Source organism: Populus euphratica, unplaced genomic scaffold (assembly GCF_000495115.2).
Source record: "Populus euphratica unplaced genomic scaffold, PopEup_1.0 scaffold213.1, whole genome shotgun sequence".
In the NCBI taxonomy this organism is placed as follows: Eukaryota; Viridiplantae; Streptophyta; class Magnoliopsida; order Malpighiales; family Salicaceae; genus Populus; species Populus euphratica.
In genome coordinates this window covers 104,810-113,060 of record NW_011499916.1, presented here as the reverse complement: position 1 = coordinate 113,060, position 8,251 = coordinate 104,810, and positions in this window count along the sequence as shown.

The following is an 8,251-nucleotide window of genomic DNA, read 5'->3' as shown; positions in this document are numbered from 1 at the left end:
CTTTTTCCCCCGCCTCTCTCTCTCTCTCCTTTCCCCTTCTCAGCCATGCCTTCAGCCACCACTACCACCGTCACAAATTGAAGCAACAACAAAGAAGTCTGAATATGTCCTCCAGCCTGAGCACTGTTCATTGTTTGGCCCATATCTGGAGTTCTAGAAGTTCAAATAACCTCTATTTTTTACACAAGAAAGCTGAGACAATTTCTTACAACTTTCATGTTCAAGTGGTTCCAATTTTGACGTTATCAATGATGTTTTGGGCAGACAAGAGAAGATAAGGATTGTCACTATATAAAGAGTTGGTCACCCCTCTTTGTCAACGAAGCTCCAGACCAGTCTCCACCAAGCCCCATAGTAGTAGCAACCATCTTTTCTTAGTAGAGACAAGATGGACGTGAATGAGAGGAAGGAAAAAACATAAACAAACACAGAGAGACCAACCAGAATGCCTTCGCCATTGCCTCTATCCTTCCAATCCATCTCCAGTTTCTCCTCCTCTAGAGGGGCAACTTTTTTTTTTATAGGCAAGGAGCAAGTATTAGCCGAAGCAGCAGCCCAACAATGAGAGCAGTTTCATCCCGGCCGACGCCACCCACCAGATTCATCCCCAAGCACCAGCTTCGTCCCTACACCAGGTAAGCTTTCCTCATCTCTATGCATGCATAAATATAATTCATTTTGTTATTATGCATGTAAATTTTAATTCACCAGTAACTATTTATGCGGGTCTCCTGCTGGCAGGACCGGTTACTGGTTTGAGCTAGTAACCAGGTTAAGCCTGACCAAATCAAGTCCAGCCCGTATGGCTAGGCTAGATTCAGTTAAAAAAAGATAAAAAAAAAAGTTTATGTACGGCTTTGAGGGGCCATCCTTGATTTTTTTGGACTGTTTAGTTTTCTTGTAAATTTTGAGAATATATGCGTATGGTTTGTTGTCCTTAATTGTGATTAGTTGTGATGCTTATGTTTTTGACAAAAAAAAATATAAAAATGTTTTTGTGTGTTGCATAGGACTAATATCCTGACATGTTTTAAATGTTTGTTTATACAAAATAATATTTGAAGGTTCGAAAATGTGTTTTTGCATGGATTTGTTAAACACAAAAATTATTTTCTTGCATTCTAGATTTTACAACATGTTTGTAAAACTCCAAAGGGTATTGGCCAATATTCCAAAAAATATAAAAATTTTATTTTTGAGGGGAATTCATTTATTATTTACTGTTAATGTTTGGATAAAGAAATCTCTAAGGGATGAATATTCAAAATATTATTGGGAATAATTTGTTATTATTCGCTGTTAATGTTTGGATAAAAAAATTCAAGTGGTTAATATCCAAAATATTTTTCTAGGAATAATAAGTCACTACACATCATTGAAAGAAGCCTTGATTATAATCAAGGACATTTCAATTTTTTACCCCACAGTTTACAAGTCATAAGAGTACAAAACACTAAGGAAAAAAATAGGTTTTTAAAGTGCCCTAGATTTCTAAATTTTTATCCCTTCTCCTTGCAATTTACAAGTCGAAAACTCTTGAAATACTAAGGGAAAAATGAGCTTTTAAAGCACATGGAATCTCTTTCGATTTCTGTCATATAAATTTAGTTTGAATCAAACATAGGAAAATTGATGGGATTAGAAAACACCAACACTATAACAATTATAAGGCAAACCAAATACTAAGCAGCTTACCTTAAGTGGGGCGTACTAGGAGTGCTAATACCTTCCCTTTATGCAACCAGTCCCTTACTTTAGAATCTTCAAAAGACCAGTTAGGTTTCCTAGTGACCACAATACTAGGTGGCAACTTTGAAGAACCAATCGAGCAAAATAAACAAAAAATCGCATCGGACACCGCGTAGGGGATGTGTGACAGAATGATGACTTTACTGGGGATGCTTGGACTAAGCTTGGTAATTTTTTTTATTATGCTATGTGTTGTTGTTTTTTTATTATGAATGATACTTTGTTTAAAAGCTTTAACATGTATTTTCACACTCTGTCACATATGGTATAGTCATGCATCACTTTATTATTATTATTATTATTATCTTTTTAAGGGCACATATATTTAACTTTAAGTTAAGTGGGGAACTAGTAGCTTGCCTCATAACTTGAGTCAAGGTTTAAGTTTGTGTAAACCCCAACTCTTTGCTGTGTATTTAGATTGATAGTAATTAGTATACGTGTCATCCCACTATCTGTTGAACCCCTATATTGCCTTTACAAAGGTGATCACTATGATAGTAAGAGACCCTCTTTAGAGACCAAGTAGTAAACCTACCTCATGTCTCATATAAAGGCACTAAAATATATTTTTAGGGTATATGCTCCATAATATCTTCTTGCATCAAAACAAGTCTAAGCCCAAGGTATCTTGAATTGCAGGACTTGTGAAGAAAATGACCACCATTTCTAAATTTCCATCATAGAATATGGAAAAAATTCTCTATTTCTAAATTTTCCATCATAGAATATGGGAAAAATTCTGAATTGTCACAATTGACTAAAGGAGACTGCCTTAAAAGCAATGCTAAGAAACTATCACCAATCAAGACCCTGAATTGCATTATAAATGAGGTGAACAAGTTAATGACTCACTTTCAAAATATGGATAAGGATGCATTTTTTTAGGAAATACGGATGTTTGGTGGAAATTGCAAGGGTAAAAGTTTTAAGCCCAGTTGTGCAAACCATAGTTCATTTTTAGGATCCAAACTACCAATGTTTTTTCTTTTGGAAACATAGAACTATGTCCCGCTATAGAGGAATATAGGATGTTGACTAAGTTCCCAAACAATCTATATAGGATTTATTTTCCTTTGAGATCTGACAAGATCATCCCCAAACTATCAAAACTACTCAGAATTGCCAACTTGGAAAAGTTTTTGGAAAAGAATGCTACTGGTTTGAAATGAAGGATGCTATAAATTGAACTAAAAAAGAAGTCAGGATTAGAAAAAGAGAGATTAATTGCCTTGGACATATTTGGCCTTGTGTTGTTCCCAAGTCAGACGGGTGTAGTGAGTTTGAAGGCTATTACTACTTATGTAGAGTATGAGAATACACAAATCAATCTAGTGGTTACTATTTTAGCTAAAACCATTTTGACACTTAACCATTGTAGGAGGACCGAAAAAGGAGCAATGAGATGTTGTACGCAGTTGTTGTATATTTGGATGGTTAGCCATATCGAAACAAAAAAACCCATCTTCAATAATTTTTGGTGGTTCACCCATAGACCCCTGAAATTATTAGTAGAAGAAGAATGAGGAGATCTAGACAACCAAGGTTGGGTTGACAAATTAAAAGGTTTACTTAACAGTGATTTCAAGTGGAGAGCCCCATGGGTAATAGCAGCGAAAGTCCTAATGAGTTGTGGACAAGGATGTTAAGTGTCGTTAGTAGGAATTACAGGTTATGTGAGTTATGCTCTTGCCCTAGTGGTAAGGCACTTGGGGGCATGTAGTTTGTTCCAAGGACTATAGGAATTACTTAATTCTTTGGTTTGTTTAAAGATCCCACTGCACAAAAGTTTTGGAGATCATCAAACAAGATTGGAAGCACCTGGTTTTGTTTGAGATAGAAGGTATAAAAGATCTATATGCAAGTGAAGGATATGCAAGATGGAGAGATTTAGCTACTTTAACCATGCCTTGTGTAGAAGCCAAATCTCCCCAAACTATAGAAGAGCATGTTAAGAGGAAAAGGGTCAATAATAAAGAGGAGTTAAGAAGACAAGTGGAAAAGCTTCGGATAGAGTTGAGCAAAAGTAGAGAAGATAAGGCAATATTGGAAGAAATGATCCTGAAAGGGGATCAAAGGAGAGCATTTCTAGATGAGAAAATATAATCTAGAGATGCAAGAATAACAAAGCTTGAGTTAAAGCTAGGTGAGGAGAAGATTGCTAGGGAAGAAAATGAGGAGTTAGGAGGAACGAACTTGGATTAGATGCAAAGTTGCTCTGAACTTGAAGCATTGAAGATTGATTTTGAAGAGTGCCAAGGAAGCACAGAGTATTACCAATAAAAATTTGCACAAGTCCAGTTTAAGCTGATGGATATAATTGGGAAGTATGAGGACTTGAACAAGAACTATGTGGAGTTGGAAAGCTGTTTGATGGGGTTTATAAAAGAAAATTTTTAAAGGATAGGTTTCGAGGCTGTTGAAGTAGAGTTAATGATTAAGAAGAATGAGATAAAATTTTTGAGGATAAAACTTGACAAGAAACATGGAAAGATGAAGTATTTGGACAAGAAGCTAGCAGCAATAGAAAAACACAAGGATCAAATCAACGCCAATAATGCTGCTTTGAATAGAAATAATATATTGCTTATAGAAAAGATGACCAAGATAGATGATTAGTACTTAAAAGTGCAAATGGATGAAGCTACTGCACATGCTCAGATTATTAGAATCAATGTGCAAAATGTGGGAGGGGACATCATTCGCTATCGCCGAAGCCTAGCTGAAATCAATGCCTTTCTAAGGAAGATTGAGAATGGTGACTTTGCCTTTTTACCTTTGGCTAGAGAGTTTGTTGAGGAAAGGGATTAAGCTAAGGAAATATAAGCTAAGGCTTACTCCTGCAAAGTGTTCATTAAGGATAAAATCTTGGGAAGTTGTTGGGATTCGTGGTGAGTCATAAAGGGATAGAAATGGATCTTGACAAAGTAAAGGCTATTCAATCTATGTCAACTCCCAAAACTGAGAAGGATGTAAGAAGGTTCTTAGACAGATTATATTACATTGCTCGGTTTATATCCTAATTAACCACTACTTGTGACCCAATCTTGTATTTGTTAAAGAATTGTGCTTGGATAACACAATGAAACATGAAAGAAGGAAAGGATCATTTATTACCTAAGCAAGAAGTTCATGAAATGTGAGTCTAGGTATATAGTGATTGAGAAGCTGCGTTGTGTACTAGCATGGGCTGCAAAGAGATTGTGTCAATAGATGTTGATTTTAAAATTATACCCACTATGGTACATCAGTGGAAAGCCCTATTTGTCAAGCCAAATTACAAGATGACAAGTTCTACTAATTGAGTATGACATAGTATATATGACAAGGAAAGCTGTGAAAGAGAGTGTTATTGTTGATCACCTAGCTGATCATGTTATGGAAAATTATGAACCATTAAGATTTGACTAACCTAATAAAGATGTGCTTTCAGTCGAAGGAAGGAAATTACATTGGTGGATTATGTACTTTGATGGTGCTGTGGTAACAGAGCTGGCGCAATGCTAATATCCCCTCATAAGAAATAATATCCGGTTTTAGTTAAGTCGTAATTTGGGTGTAATAACAACATAGGAGTATGAAGCTTGCATTCTCGTTTTAGAGATGGTATTGGAGTAGAATATTAGAAAGATAGATAAACATGGAGACTCGATTTTGATTATTTGCCAAGAGAAAGGAAAATGGCAAACCAAGGATGAGAAGTTGAGACCTCACCAAGAATACTTGTCTAAATTGACGTGAATGAGGGAAGGACGAGCAAAAGGAAAAAACATAAACAAACACAGAGAGACCGACCAGAATGCCTTCACCATCGCCTCTATCCTTCCGTTCCATCTCTAGTTTCTCCTCCTCTAAAGATGCAACTTTTTTTCCCATAGGCATGGAGTAGGTATTAGCCAAAGCAGTAGCCCAGCAATGAGACCAGTTTCATCCTTGCCGACGCCACCTATTAGCTTCATCCCCGAGCACCAACTTCGTCCTTGCACCAGGTAAGCTTTCCTTGTCTTTATGCATGCATAAACATAATTCATTTTGTTACTATGCATGTGAATTTTAATTCACCAGTAATTGTTTATGTGGGTCTCCTGCTGGCAGAACCGGTTATTGGTTTGAGCCAGTAACCGGGTTGAGCCTGGCCGAATCAAGTCCAGCCCATATGGCTGGGCTAGATCCATTAAAAAAAAAGATAAAAAAAATTTTATGTTTGCCTTCGAGGGGCCATCCTTGATTTTTTTGGACTGTTTAGTTTTCTTGTAAATTTTGAGAATATATGCACATGGTTTGTTGTCTTTAATTGCGATTAGCTGTGATGCTTATGTTTTTGACAAAAAAAAAAAATGTTTTTGTATGTTCCATACAGTCAATAACCTGATATGTTTTAAATATTTTTTATAAAAAATAATATTTGAAGGTTTGAAAATGAGTTTTTGCACGGATTTGTTAAACATAAAAATTATTTTCTTGCATTCTAGATTTTACAACATGTTTGTAAAACTCCGAAAGGTATTGGCCAATATTCCAAAAAAATATAAAAAATTTATTTTTTAGGGGAATTCATTTATTATTTACTGTTAATGTTTGGATAAAGAAATTCCTAAGGGATGAATATCTAAAATATTATTGGGAATAAATTGTTATGATTTATTATTAATGTTTGGATAAAGAAACCCAAGTGGTTAATATCCAAAATATTTTTTTAGGAATAATAAGTCACCACACATCATTGAAAGAAGCCTTGATTATAATCAAGGACATTTTAATTTTTTACTCCACAGTTTACGAGTCATAAGAGTATAAAACACTAAGGCAAAAATAGGTTTTTAAAGCGCCCTAGATTTCTAAATTTTTATCCCTCCTCCTTGTGATTTACAAGTCGCAAACTCTTGAAATACTAAGGGAAAAATGAGCTTTTAAAACACATGAAATCTCTTCGGATTTCTATCATAATAAATTTAGTTTGAATCAAACCTAGAAAAATTGATGGGATTAGAAAGCACCGACAATATAGTAATTATAAAGCAAATCAAACACCAAGCAACTTGCCTTGGGTAGGGCCTACTAGGAGTGTTAATACCTTCCTTTTACACAACCAGTCCCTTACTTTAGAAACTCCAAAAGACTAGTTAGGTTTCCTAGTAATCATAATACTAGGTGGCATCTCCGAAGAACCAATCAAGCCAAATAAACAAAAAATTGCCATCGAATACTGCGTGGGGGACGTGCGACACTACCCGTAAGTATTTTACCAAGACTTGAAAAAAATTTATGGAATTGTGCCACACTTACCAACATCAATACTGACAGACTAGTACCTGTCAGTATTTCACAGAGAGTTGAAATTTTTTTACAGAATTGTGCCACAATCACTAATGGCAATATCAATGGATTTATCGACGGGTATCCCAATGGCTGGTGCACATCCTAAAGTGCATGCATGTCAGAGGCATGGTCGGTTGGCATGTTTATGATGGACTTGTCAGCACTTTTGCCGACGGCACATATATTGATGGATTGGCCGACGGATCGAAAAGTCTAAGGGATTTTTGAAACTTTTTTGTGTGAGTATAAATTCATTACCGACAGAATTAAATGCCATCGACAATAATAAATGTTCAATTGGTAATACCATCGGAAAAATTGCTATATAAAACCTCCCCATTTGGTTCATTTATAGGCTTTTCATCTCCATTTCTCTTCTCCTCTCCGTTTGTATTTAGTTTTTGGAAGAGTTTTTATTGTTTTGGTGGTTGTTTTAGACATATTAAAAAGTATGTATTTGTTATTCTTCATCATCAACACACTATTAAGGTAAGCATTTTTTATTCCTAAATTTATTTTGAATCGATGTAGTGTTTTTGAGTTTTGTGTATTGTTTGTTTTGTGTTGATGATGTTTTATGTAGTGTTCTTTAGTTTTTTCATTTTATTTATTAATTTTATGATATTATTGTTTGTGTTGCTATAATTGTTATTGTTGAATTTAATTTTTAAATTTTAATATAAATATAGAATTAAATTTAATTAGTTTATGTTAATTTTAGGATATTATTGTTTTTATTGCCATAATTTTTATTGTTGAATTTATGTTTTAAATGTTAATTGAAATGTAGAATTAAATTGAATTAGTTTACCCTAATTTTAGGATATTATTGTTTGTTATGTTATTTATTATTTTGATTAATTTTAATTGTTATTCATAAATTTGTATTGATGTTAATTGAAAATATATAGATGTTGAATTTATATAGATGTCAAGTTGTATATATTAGGTTGTACAGAGGTGATTTTGCAATATTTGTGTAATTATTAATATTTGTAAGTATAAAAACTGTGGGTAGTCACTAATATAGGGGAGGTACTGACACGACTAAAAGATTGATGTCTTCTCTCAAGTGTAGGAGTGTCGAAATAATAAATAACCCGAGAAGAGCGAGATCGAACCACAAGGAGGTTAATTGTACAAATTATAAACAACAATTATAAACAACAATTATAAACAACAA